The sequence below is a fragment of the Plecotus auritus genome (assembly GCF_963455305.1).
Source record: "Plecotus auritus genome assembly, chromosome: 2".
In the NCBI taxonomy this organism is placed as follows: domain Eukaryota; kingdom Metazoa; phylum Chordata; class Mammalia; order Chiroptera; family Vespertilionidae; genus Plecotus; species Plecotus auritus.
In genome coordinates, this window is record NC_137771.1 from 3,491,343 (window position 1) to 3,505,012 (window position 13,670).

The 13,670-nt window shown below is 61.0% G+C and overlaps 1 protein-coding gene across 11 annotated transcripts in view; it reads left to right on the plus strand.

Annotated features, from left to right (window-relative positions):
- The window catches only part of CAMTA1 (calmodulin binding transcription activator 1), a 701,446-nt gene that overhangs the window by 187,189 nt on the left and 500,587 nt on the right, over nucleotides 1-13,670 (plus strand). The window lies entirely within an intron of this gene.

Consider the following 13,670-nt stretch of genomic DNA (forward strand, 5'->3'; position numbering starts at 1 on the left):
ACAGTCCCTTGCTTAGGGGGCAGTGCTCAGGGCCTCCTGTGGCCACTGCCGCTGCCGCCGACTCCCATCCTCACGGAAGGGGCTCCGGGTCTGTCCTTTTCCGTCCTTGCTCTAGAGATAGGATGGGAAGGCACCTCTGGGGCACATGCAGCAGGGACTTGGGCCACTGGAGAGCTCCCCGCAGCCCTGCTGGCCATGGAGAGGGCTCCTCTCCCACCTCCAGTCCTGCCACCCCGAGAACCGCTCACGGCTTCCTCCATGTGCTCAGGGCGTCTCTGAGGGGTGAGAGCCAGCGCCCTGTCAGCTCACTGCCCGTGACCTTTCTCAATGCCTGTGACCTCCTTCTCTGCCGTGACCTTCCTCTGTCTCGAAGGTCTTCGTTTGAAGGTTGCTGGCACAGGGGGTTGGCTTCATGGCCTTGCTCGGTGGCAGTTGCAGAGGAGGGACACTGACGACTCCAGGAGCATGTCTCGTGGGGAGGGACCCGGAGAGCGGGCAGTGGGAGGGCCTGGAAGTCTCCGCACGTCCTGGGAGCGGGCCAGACCAGGTCCCGGTCCTGCTGGCAGCGGAGGGGCTGCGGGCGCTGCAGGCCTTCCCCGGGGGCTGGGCCGCTGGGGCCCGGGGTTCTGGGCCAGGCGGTTTCTCTGGGCCCGACCTTGGGTGTTGGATCGCTCACATCGCGTGTTTACTCTGAAACTCAGTGTCTCCACTTCCCCACCCTCCCTGCCAGCCTCCCCCGTTCCTGCCTCTCCTTTTGCCCTGCTCGCAGCTCCTAGTGCCATGTGGCCAGGTCTGGCTCTGAGAGAGACTGTGGGCAGCCACAGGCATGTTGTCATAGGATTCCCGTGTCTTTGGCAGGAAGGGACTTTGGAGGGGACAGGTCTCATTGGTCTCAGATTATTTTATACGCCACTCACTCGTTACTCATCTAAGGCGCGCAGATCCCAAGCTGTTAGGAAACCCCACAATTAAATATTTACAGTTCATTTGTTGTTGCATTTGTAATTTCTTCAAGGACCTGCATATTGGAGTGTTAGTGTGTGTGTGTGTGTGTGGGGGGAGTTTCACCGGAAGTTCTTAATTATCAAGAAAACGCATGCCCTTGCAGCACTCCCCACGACCTCGTCACCCTGACCCTCAGCTCCCGGACCGGCCTGGGGTCGCTGCACTGCTGCCTCCCAGCGCCTGGCACGGGGCCCTCAGTGCAGGTTTCCCAATGAGCAGGTGACATTGGTGCCCTCCCTCTGCCCGAATCCCTCCCTTAGTCCATCCTGAGCTTGAACACTCTCAAGGCTGGAGAGCTCGGCCCTTGGCACAGTGACCGCTGTCACCTCCGAGGGTGCGAGGCGGCCAGGAGCCGAATCCTTCCCCATTGGATGTGCGTCAGTCCTGCCCTGTCCTCCGGGCCCGCAGCGGGTGCCTGAGCCCGTCTTGTCCAGGACGCAGCTCTGCGGTGGACAGCACCATGGACTCCAGGGCGACTCGGACATGCACATGTCCCCATCTCCATCGCTTCACAGGACTTGATGTTGGTTCTTCTCCATCTTCCCCCTCCTCTGAGTGACCTGGGTTCGGAACTGCTTCGAAACGTGGTCGCCAAGCCAGTGCCAGGCCACCAGCGTGGCTGCTGACCAGAGCGAGGACAAGGGCTTCGCCGGCTTCTTGTCCCTAACTGTATCCACACGTTAGTGCGCCGCCAACTTAACGCCTCAGGGTTGGTGCCCCACTAACCAGCTTCCGGTGCCTCTGTCCCTGGTGCTGACCCCCCAGGCGGGGCTCTGAGCCCGTGCAGGCTCTCCGCCGCTCAGCAAGGCAGAAGCAGCAAGCACTCAGGCTGGGGTCAGGAGGCCCCCCCACACGGTGGATGGCGGTAGTGATCCAATGGCATAGCCTCGTGTGAGGTCTTGGAGAGCATCAAGGCGCCTCGTAGTGGGAGGGCTGGCTTGTTCTACCATAAACCCGCTGTGTTCTGTCTGGGTCACACTCAGCCCACCAGACGTCAGCGTGCTTGTCAGTGTTGTCACTCGTGGGGTTTCATAAAAGTGCTCTGTGGGACCCACTCAAGCCATGGAGGAAGTGCCCATGGACAGGGCTGAGGGCAGGGCCCTGGCACCTGTGGAGGCCTCCCTCTGGGGGGCCAGGATCTGTTATTTTCTATTTTGCAAGCTCACTTATTCAGCAGCGAATCCCCCGGCTGTCCCATCCAGCCCCCAGGGTCCCGCTGATTTGCCGGGATGGCATGTGGGGCCTTGCAGGCTGCCCGCTGACCCGGGGCCTGGGCTGCACGGACCAGGGTCCTGGAGAGGGAGTGCCGGCGGCCGAGCCTCAGCCTGAGGGTGCCGTGTGGCTCGGGGTCACAGTTTCTTCCTCGGTGCCCCCCGAACTGTAACCCTCAGCATTCACCACGGAGGACAGAACAGACACGTCGTGGCAGTTCCTTGCAGGCCACGATAGACTGTGGCGAGTGCTGTGGCCTCTCTGGCTGGGGTGCCTCAGCCTGGGCCGTGCTGACATCTTCACTGGATGGCTCTGCCGCGGGGCTGTGTGGGCCGTGGAGCTGCTTAGCACATCCCTGGCCTCGCCCACTGGATGCCAGTAGCGTCTGTCTCCAACCGTGACAATAGAAAGTGTGTCTAGACGTGGGCAGGTGCCCCTTGGGGGACAGTTGAACCGCTGGTCTCTCTTATGGAGGGGGGCGCGGGCAGAAATACTTACAACACTGATCCCCGCACCGCATGCTTTCTGAATGGGGCTTCAGGGGGCACAGGGGGCTGGTAGTAGTGAGTTTGGTGCTTTGACTTTGTCCGGCCAGAGCATGCTGGTGACGGGGTGGGGCCGGGAAGGAGATGGGGATTAATTCCGGGCACAGGTAACTGGTCAGCGTGTGGCCCGCAGGAACGGGGGCAGGTAGACCCAGCTCCTGAGGGGATGTGGGCGGAGTCCCAGACCCTGTCAGCCCACTGCCTGAGGCAGGGGAGCTCTGGGAGGTTCACTGGGGTCGGGGGCCCAGCACCAAGTAACGGGGGGCTTCTAAATGTCTGCGGTTTGACGTCACCCCTCGCTCGGGAGCCACACGGGTACTTGGTTGGAGAGCGATTGTCTCCATTAGGAGGGGCGGTTTTCACATCCCGGCAAGAGGGACCGCATTGGCGCGGTGGAGAGGGAACGGTGGGCAATCCCCAGCCTTACAGGAGTGTCTGCTGTGTGCCTTGGAGGCCAGAGACGCTGTGAGGGTGAGTCAGAGCCTGTCCTTGCCCGTCCAACACGAGATTATTCATCGTATTATTTTTATTTTGAAAATTAACTCCCCTAAGGGGCCAGGCTGTGCTGTGCCCTCAAAGGCATCGTCCACTTTGAAGTGTTAGCTCTTCCGAGGTGCTTTGAGACAAGAATGCACCCAGTCCCGGTGTTGTTTGAAATAAAGGTGGCCCGGCATGCGTAGAAACGGGGAGCGTGCTGGGCACCGCATTCTTTTCTGGGGGCAGTGCCTTCGGAACCAGAGTCCCACCGTCCAGTTAACGGTGAAGGGCTGTCCGTTTGAGGAGAGAATATTGCCGAGAAGGAGAGGCCAGTCCGGTTTTTGGTTTTTTAAATGGGGGGTTGGCACTTGGACTTCCTGATGAGGCAGCTGGGACCTCGGCTGTAGAACTTGGGTCAGGGAACCGGAACGGGGCCGGGCGGGGAGGCCGTCAGCTGGGCAGGGCTCCGGTGGGCCCATCCTACTGCTAGAATGTCCTCAGGATCCATGGAGCCCTTAGAAATGTGTGTATTTTGTTTGCCTTTCAAAAAACTGTCACTCTTTCTCACGATGTCAAGCACATTTACAAACAGGTGTGTGAACAAGACTGCAGTCTGTGGAGGTCCGGGAGCCACGTGATTTTTGGGTATAACATGCGGCACCTTTGGAATCTCCCTCCTCGCGTCGCCTCTTCTCCGGGGCAACCACTGCCTTGACTTCTGGCACCACAGTTTGGTTTCCCTTTTTTTTTTAGTTTCAAAGTTTTAGCTCTCCAGCGAGTTGCAGGAGGAGTGTGGTGCGCACCTGCCCACCTTCACCTGGATGGGCCTGGAGCCGCTGGCCACACTGCCCTTTCTTACCTGAGAGAGTCTTGGATGCCAGCCTTGCCGGGCTTTTGGGTCGCCGGGTTACACGCAGGTGCTCCATTCGCTGAGACCTGACCGGTGCCAGGTGCCATCCGATGGCTCCTGGCAAAATGGAGGGGGGTTGCCGAAACCGGTTTGGCTCAGTGGATAGAGCGTCGGCCTGTGGACTGAAGGGTCCCGGGTCGATTCCGGCCAAGGGCATGTACCTTGGTTGCGGGCACATCCCCAGTGGGAGGTGTGCAGGAGGCAGCTGATCAATGTTTCTCTCTCATCAATGTTTCTAGCTCTCTATCTCTCTCCCTTCCTCTCTGTGAAATATCAATAAAATATATTTTTAAAAAAATGGAGGGGGGTCCTTCTCAGGGGTCCCGAGTCAGCTACCCGGAAAACGGCCAGCTAGCCCGTCAGTGAGTTAATCCATTGCATTCTCTCCCCCCTCCTTCCTTCTCTCTGTTTTCTCCTTCCACCCTCCGTCACAAGCGCTGTCCATAGCGGCTGAGCTGGACTTGGAGGAAGACTGGGACTTGCTTCCGGGTCCGCCCCGGGACTCGGGTTTGGGGACTGTCCAGAGCTGAGTCCAGTCTCGCTTGGGGCACCGGAATGTCTTCGGAGTCTCCCAACTCTGTCCTTACAACCCTGGGCAGTAAGATCCGCTGAGCGAGGAGATGTGTAAGAATAGAGTGTACTTTCTCCTGTTATAAATGAACACATGCTGATGACAGAAAACCCAGAAAGTACCGAAAAGCAGAGAGAAGAGAAAGTGCGTGGAGGGCTGGCACGGGCGGTGGCCGTAGCTGTAAGAAGCCCGTTGAGTTGACGGGGGTCGGCTTTGTTCCTTTCGTTGTTGATTTGATGAAAAGACGAAACCAGACCAAACCGAACCCCGTGCTCCTTTCAGAATCACCGGGGCCCAGGGCGATGCGAATGACAGCAGGAGGGAGAGGAGGCTCACCTTTCCAGGGAGCGGGGGAGGCGGGACGACCTTCTCCCGGCGCTGAGCGGGAGGACTTGCTCGGCTGCGGGTGCTGGGCACTGGCCATGACCGAGCTCGGTCACCTGTCAAGGACTGCGCACCTGCCATGTCGGCCACCTGCCCGGCTCCCTCTTTCCCTCCCGTCCCACTCACCCCCTCCCCTGCCTCCTTCAGCTGCTATGACGTCAGACATGGGACCTGTAGGGTTTTTAGATTTGTTGTTCTGATCAGAGGACTCATTAATTCCCTTCGGTTTAATCCCCGTTGCTTCAGCAAGGACCTGGGTGGCCATAACCACGCTCACTCTTGCAGCCAGGCTGCGGACGGAAGTCAGATGAAGCCGCATCCATCACACTATCCTGGCTGGCCTTGCCTGAGCTGCGTGGGCCCTGGCGGGGCGGGGGGAGGGGGGTGCACCGTTAGTTGTTTGGAAGAAACCAGACAGCTCTGAGGGGCCCCCATCACAGGTCCTCCGTGGAGCTGAGCGCACGGGGCTTACCCTGTGGATGCTGATCAAGAGACAGGACGGCCCCCCGCCCCCCGCTGTCAGTGGGGCTCAGAGCAGGGGAGGGAAACGTTTCCTGGAATCAGCTCCGAATGACAGCGCAGCCTCACGGAAGGGAGTCAGGAGGCCAGGGGTCTGAAAATGGGGACCTCTGCCCGGGAGTAGGCTGGTGCCAGGACCCCTGGTCTTGCCGAGGAAGCGAGCCCCGAGGAGTCCGGTTCAGCCGGGAGACAGGACCTCCCTAGGGCTTCCTGGTCTCCGGGCACCCGGGGTAGTCCCACTTCCCACAGGACTCGTGCAAGCTCCGCAGGCGCCTTTTGGGATCCCCAGGGGGGACTCCGTGTGCCGTCTGCCGTAGCTCTGAGCCGCCTCCCTCCCCACCAGGGCCCTCGCACATCATGGTACTTGGTGGTTATTCCTTGAATTGACCTGGAAAGCACCTGGAGTTTGTGAGGCCTGGAGATAGCACCCCCATGAGTCCTGCCCAGAGCCCGTGTGTGGACGGGCGCTGAGGGGCGAAGGGAGGCCGGGTGGGCACCGCTCCCGTGGGAGGAGGGGTGGAAAGAGGCCCCTCCGCCCCGGGGAGCTGCCCCTCAGGGGCTGGGGCTTGGCCTTGTGGTCAGTGCTGTTTGGAGTCCGGGGTGTGGAAGGATATGGAAAAGGAATTGTTTTAAAAAGTGGGTGCCAGCACACTATTTTTTGTGGGTGCCAGGACACTCTGTTTTTATTTTCGTTACAATATTTTTTCCATTTTCAGTTGCAACTGACGCACACCATTAGGTTCAGATAGACAGCACAGTGGTCAGACATTTCCGTGACCTTTATTCCCATCCGGAGCCTCAGGTTCACTCCAGCGAGACTCCTTAGGGCACACATGGGGTTCAGGAGAGAGCTGGGGGCAACGCAGGGAAGCAGCGGGCAGGAATAGGGGGCAAAGGGACCTGGTGCCGCCGCTGCCGCCAAGGTGTCCTCCAAGGTGTCCGCAGGCCCCATGGTGACAGCGTGTGGTGGGGACAGAGCTCTTGCCCAGAGCGCCTGCCGAAGGGCAGTTCTGTGGCCCGTTGGTTTCTTGTTTTAATTGATGTGAACAGGACACGGGGTGCGAGGACCTGGGCAGGCAAGGGGGTCCTGGGAGAAGGAGGAGCTGGGTGTGGACCCCAGCACCCTCCCCAGAGACCCTGGACCAGGGACCAGGTGGGCACGTTCTAACTTCATGTCCCCAGGGCCCATTGGGGCTGGGTGGCTGGGTGGGGGCTGGGGCATAAACTGGTCTGTCTGCAGGGACAGGCCAGAGTCAGAGAGAGAGAGAGAGAGAGAGAGAGAGAGAGAGAGAGAGAGAGAGAGAGGAAGCAGGGTAGCTGGGAGATAAACCCATCACCCGAAACCTGCCTTCCCCTTCCCTGGCCCAGAGTCTGCCTCCCACCTCCCTCTTACCCCTCCCCCTCCTTCTCCCCCCTCCCCCTCCCCTCTCCCCCTCCCCCCTCCCCTCCCCACCCCGCCATGCTGCAGGTGGTTGCCGTTACCGGGAGCTTTGTGAGGAGCTTTGTGAGGATGCAGATGGGGGGCCTCACCCTGGGGTTTGGAGGGACAGCCCTGTTTGTAGGGTCATTAACAGGGAGCCCAGTCCTCTGCCCGTAGAGGACTTGGGGTGGGAGGGCACGTCCCTTCCCTCTCCGCCTCCATGTGCTCCCTGGCACCATGCGGGCAGGGACCCGGCTCCCAGGTCTCCATCAGCTGCAGAGCCGGGGGCGGGGTCATGGGCTCTGATCTGAGCAGCCGGGACTAGGACAGCCGCCTCTCCTCACCCCTCACCCCTCACCCCTCACCCCATGACCCCCAGAGAGAGTGGGCCTCAAGGTCGGTCAGAGAACGGGCCCCTGGAGGTGAGGTGTCGTGTTGGTCAGGCAGGGGACCCCCGGGGCCCAGTCCTCGTGGGGGCTGCTTGGTTCCAGGTCGGGGTCCAGCGTGGTGGCTCCAGGACAGTCCCTGCTGCCCCTCCCCATGCTCAGTGTCCTGCTGAGGGCTCGCCGAGTGGCCTGCCTCCGCATGTCCCCTCAATGCCGTCACAGTGCCCGTGCTGCCCGTCCTGTTTGCCGCTGGGCCCCGGGCCACGTGGGCCCCTGGAGGTGATGGGCTGCAGCCTCCGCAGGGGTGAGCGTCACCGCAGCTCCAGAGGCTCGGGGCGAGTGAGCCGCACACTGTCCCCCTGCTCCCCGGAGCCTGGCCCCGATCCAGCCGGACTCGCCCGCTGGCCGCAGCCCCGACCCGGCCACCAGCCAGGGGTTTGTGCTCAGCTTCTGAGCCGCCTCGGACTGGCGAGGCTGCGGGTGTGGGTCTGCTTTCCACCCGGGCCCCATGTCCACTTCCTCTGCCACTGCCCGGTGGGCTCTGCTCCCCGCTCTCCTCCTGGGGCGTGGCCAGCTGAGTCCCCCGTCCTGGCCGCTGCCCATGACTCCCGTGGCCCCTGTGTGACCTTCTCCCTCTCCTCGCCCCACAGCTCTCCTCCCCCTCCTGGCTGCCGACCTTGCCAAGCAGAGGTCCTAGCAGACCTTCCTGGGCTCTGCTGCCGCTCCCCCGGGGCCCGGCCTGACCTCTGTGGTGACGGGGCCTGGTCTGTCCTCACTGCTGCTCCCGGTCCCGCCTCCCGCCTCCCCGAGCATCTCTTTCCTTCTTTTTCCCCGGATCGCCCCGTCCGCACACACACGCGCCATGGTCTCCCATCTTAAAAACGCCCCTTTTGATGTGGAGAAATGGGGACCCTTGTGCACTGTTGGTGGGAGTGTAAGAGGGTGCAGCCGCTGAGGGAAACAGATGACTGTTCCCGGAAAATTAAAATAGGGCCTCCCTGGGACCCAGCCACTCCACTGCCCGGTCCGCCCGCGCAAGAACTGAAAGGGGCTCGGAGGCCGTCCCTGCCCCGTGCCCATGGCAGCGTCCTTCACAAAGCCCAGAGGCGGGAGGAGCCAGGAGGCCATGGAGGGAGGGAGGGGGGGAGGGGTCGGAAACTGCGGTAGGTCCATAGGGTGGGACATGACAGCCTGGCAAAGGAAGGACATTCGGACACACGCTGCCACATGGGTGAGCCTAGAGGACAGTGCGTGGTGAGAGCAGCCAGTCACAGAGGCAGACACCCTGTGAGTCCCTGTCTGAGGGGCTGAGCGGAGTCCCATTCCCAGGGACAGAAAGCAGGCGGGGCCAGGGCTGGGAGGGGAGGAGGGGAGCCAGTGTTCAGCGGGAACGGGCTCCGTTTGCGGAAGATGAAAGGCCCCGGGAGCCGGTGCCGATGTCGCACAGCAGTGGGCGTGTGCTTCCTGCCTGAACGCAGAAGCGGTTAGGATGGGCCCCGGCCGGTTTGGCTCAGTGGACAGAGTGGCAGCCTTCAGACTGAAGGGTTCCGGGTTTGAGGCCAGTCAAGGGCACAAACCCCACCCTGGTTGGGCCCGTGTGGTAGGCATCCAATCGATGTTTCTCTCTCACATCGATGTCTCCCCCTCCCTTCCATTCTCTCTCAAAATCAATGGGAAAATATCCCCAGGTGAGGATTAACAAAAAAATTTAAAAAGGAAGAAGAAATGGTTAGGATGGGAAAGTGTATGCTATGTAGACTTCACCACAGAAAACCAAAACATTTAAAAAGTAACGTACAGAAATGTGGAAAGTGTAGGGAGTTATAAAGAAGAAAATAAAATAAAACATTCCCCCTGACCTCCCCCACTCGTGTCTGTCCTGTTTTTTCCTGTGGGCCTGGGAGAGTGCCCAGCGTGCCATCCCCCCCCCCCCCCCCGTGACGGCTGACCCCGGTTCTCCCCAGACCTCCACACCGCGGCCGCTACCCAGCCGCCACCCCACCCGTGCTCTCAAGGCCTTTCCAGGCCCCGGGTGACAGTCGGCCTCCCCTCAGACGTTGCCCTCTCTCCCACGCTTTACTCCTCTCCACTGCACCGTCACCAGCTAACAGACCGCAGGTGACACCTGTGTATTTCCTCTCTCCCCGTCAGAACGGACGTCCCGTGAGCCCAGGGATGCTTGTCGTTCCCATCACGGTGTCGCCAGCGCCCAGGTCACGGGCTCACAGCGCAGGGGCCTGGTGGGTGTTTGAGTGGATCGTTGAGCTGATGGCTGGGCCGCCTTTCCTCTCCCCGCCGGCAGAGCGAGCATCCGAGCAGGAAGCAGATAATGTGCCGTGCGCGCCAGGACCCCCTCGGGCGTGGTGGCTCCCGGAGGGCCCCGATCGGAAGTAGGACTGGAAATGAAGTTGTCTTTTTTAGCAACTTGTGGCATAATACACCTGACGCAAAGTCTGCCTCCGAACCGTGTCTCGTGCACAGTTCAGTGGTGTGAGGAACATCCACCATCCACCTCCAGAAACTGTTTCCACCGAGTAGTAACGCCCCATTTCTCGGCCCGGGCCCGGGCCCCCACGCTTCCACTTTCTGTCTCTGTGACCTTGTCTATTCCAGGGACTGACCTCCTATGAGTGGGTCACACAGTGTTTGCCCTCTTCTGTATGACCTCTTTCCCTGAGCACAACGGCCTCAAGGATCATCCGTGTTGTAGCAGGCGCCAGACTGCCCTTCCTTGTCAGGGCTGAGTAATATTCCTTTGCACATTTATGCCACGGTTTTTTGTGTTTTTTTTTAATATATTTTATTGATATTTTACAGAGAGGAAGGGAGAGGGATAGAGAGCTAGAAACATCGATGAGAGAGAAACATCGGTCAGCTGCCTCCTGCACACCTCCCACTGGGGATGTGCCCGCAACCACGGTACATGCCCTTGACTGGAATCGAACCTGGGACCCTTGAGTCCGCAGGCAGACGCTCTATCCACTGAGCCAAACCAGTTTCGGCTATACCACGTTTTGTTGGACCCTCTTTTAGGTTATTTCTACCTTTGGCTGTTGTGAGCAATGTTGCTGTGAACATTTTTCTGCAAACACCTGTTCGCATCCCTGCTTTCAAGATCTCGGGTGTCTGTACGCCCGGAAGTGGGGTTGCGGGCTCATGTGGGGGTTGTGTTGAATTTCTCTAGGAACTGCCGTGGTGTGCTCACAGCCGCTGCACCGCTTCACCGTCCTCGCAACCGTTCGTGATCTCTGTTGTTCGTTCGGGTGTGGGTGGTGTCTCACTGTGGTTTGGGTCTGCATTTCCCTAACGACGCACGGGGCTGAGCATCTTCTCATCTGCTTATTGGCCATTTGTGCATCTTCTGGGGAGATGTGTCTGCTCAGGTCCCTTGCCCGTTTGTGAGCTGCATCGTCTGTTTTTTGTTGAGTGAGTGAGGTTTGGGTGAGCCTGGTTTGCCTTGAGGCCGAAGTAAGTTGCATTAAAACTGGGAAATTGGGGCGTGTGGCCGGCTTTGAGCGAAGTGGGGCCTGCTCAGCTGTGTTAGAGTGTGAGCCGGGGGGATGCAGGCAGGATGGACGGGGCCAGGAGACTTGAGGCAGGGACGGGTGTTAGGTGACGGGCAGGGAGGGCCTGGCTGGGGGCGTGGAGATGACGGCGGAGGACCACAGCCAGGGCCACGTCCCCGGCATGGTCACCAGGCCTTGGTGCTGCCGGGAGGAGAGAACCAAGAGAAAGGCTCCCAGGAGACCCTGGCTTTTCCCGCTGAAACGCCAGCAGCCTCCCTCCCCTCAGGGGAGCCGTTGGAGCTAAGCAGCTCCAGTGTTGCACCTCCTCCCTCACAGTGACCCCGTCAGGCCTCTGTCACCTCAGTGCAGGCGAGCGTGTGTTCCGATCCCGGCTGCAGGCAGCAGGAGGGCAGGCGGGTCCAGGCTGAACCAGGTGGGGGCTGGGCCCCAGGGGGTCTGGGTCTCCGGGGTGCTGGTGGAGAGGATGGGGAAGCCTCTCCAGCGCCCACTTCCAGGAGCTGCAGGATTTCCCTCCACTCGCCTCTGCTCTCCCAGGCCCCGACCCCCCATCACGCTGCCCCCTGGAGGCTCCTTCTTTAAAGCCCAGACCACAGGCCTGAAAGCATCCTCCAAGCTCCAGGTGAGAAGGCTGTGCAGCCGGCGCCACAGGCCGGGCCGTGGTCCGGGAGCAGAGGAGCCTGGCACAGTTGCTCGTCCTAAAAATACGGCTCTTAAAATAGGCGCCTGGGAGGGAGCCGCCTACTGCGGGTTCGAGGGTCTGCCCGCTAGGGGAGGGACAGGGCCTGCGGGGAGTGGCGAGTGCTGGCAGGGATGTCCGCCCCTGTCAACCTGGGGAAGGTGAGGGCCGGCTTTGCTTGCAGGCCCTTGCGTCCTGGGGTGGCCCCACCCAGCTCTGGCTTGGACCGCGTTCCCTGCTCAGTGTCTGCACATATGGGAACCTGACTGAGCCAGCCTCGGGCCAGGCTGGGAAAAGCTGCAAACAACAGTTTGTGTTTGGGGTGTGAGGCTATAAATAGCCAGGAGGCCCGAGGGGGCTGGGGACTGTCAGCTGTGAACAAGCTGGAGGCAGGTCCCTCCCGGCCCACGCCCTGGAGAAGTGTGAGCTCCGCTTGCTCCCTGCGCAGGCTCTCAGCTCTTGCCTTCCTGCTGCAGGGACAGGGCGGCTGCAGGGACCGGCCTCTGTCACTCACCGGCCCCTGCAGGACGCAGTGCCCAGCTGCCCACCATGGCAGTGCAGCGCGGCCGTGTGGGAGCGAGTCCCCGGCCCCCAGCTTCCAGTCACTTCCAGTAGCTCAGCGTTTGACTCCCTTCTCTCTGGTGCCGTCTCCAGCTTCCACGCTCTAGGTGGGATCTGGGACCCTCGGGGTCGTGCGGACAGCGACCTCTGGGCCTGTGGACAGTGTGAGCCCCAGGCACCAGGGGCGAGCGGCGGGGAGTTCAGGGCGGAACGGAAAGCGTTTGCAGCGTTGGGTCTCTGAGTCTTTTTCTGAGAAAGAGCGTGTAGCTTTCCACCTACGGAACCACCTCCCGTCTCCGTTTATAGCAGCCTTGGGCAAACTACGGCCCGCGGGCCGGATCCAGCTGTTCTATCCGGTTCTCTTGCTCTCCCCTCCGCTCCTTTACTTTGAATTTAAATTAGTTCACATAAACACTCCATCCATGCTTTTGTTCCGGCCCTCCAGTCCAGTTTAAGAACCCATTGTGGCCCTCGAGTCAAAAAGTTTGCCCACCCCTGGTTTATAGCATCTCCTAGACTCCGGCACGGGGTCTGTCTTCATCCTTCCACGTCTTACGGACCCATCAGGAGTCCTCCACAGCTCAGGCCGAGAAGGCCGCCCTCCCCGGAGGTCCCACAGGCCTGTGCCCGTGTGGTTTTCACACTCTCCAAGGCTCCCTGACTGAACCACCCCCGCGGGGTGGGCTGAGTTTTCCCAACTCGGTGGCCTCTGGCCCCGTTATTCCAAGTGAAGGCAGAGGGGAAGCTGTGGGATGGGAGTCGCTCCAGGACAGATGCCGGGATTGGGCATTTCCGCTGCTAGCACCACACTGCGTTTTGCTAGACCGACTGGCACCTGGGCGGTTTCGAGATTTCTGGTCTTCAGAGGCCCCCTCCGCCAGTGCCCCCGTGGTCGCACAGTGACCTGTCCTCACGGCACAGTGACTGTTCCTCTCTGAGCTGAGCAGAGGCAGGTGCAGGCTGTGCGTTAACAGTGGGCTCCCGCCGCGTGCCCTGCGCTCCTCTGCGCGCCTCACGCGCCGTGCAGCAAGCCGGGGATGTCACAGGGCTCCCGTGTTCCCGTCCTGCCACCTCTGGGCCTGACCAGGTGGCTTCCGCTGGGGCCGCGGCTGCTCTGCCACCCTCTGAAGGCACCTGGTGGTGTTTCTTCAACGTGAAAAATGCTGTTTTAAATGACCCTGCTGTACAGGTGGCTTTCCAGGGGTGTGCAGTTCTGTGAACGTTAGCACACGTGACCTCCGCCACAATCGGGTGTGGAATGGCTCCAGCACCCCACATGCTCCCTGGGCTGCCCCCGTGTGTCCCGCCCGCCCGCCTAACCCGCCCTTACCGAGCTGCCCCCAGCACCCAGCCTGGTCTTCCCGTGAGCGGCATCCCGAGGCCGCCCTCCCCGCAGCGCGGCCTCCGAGCTCACCCAGTGTGCCAGTGGGGTTCCTCTCGGGCCTGGGTCCACTCCCTTGGCGCTGCGTGTGCACCT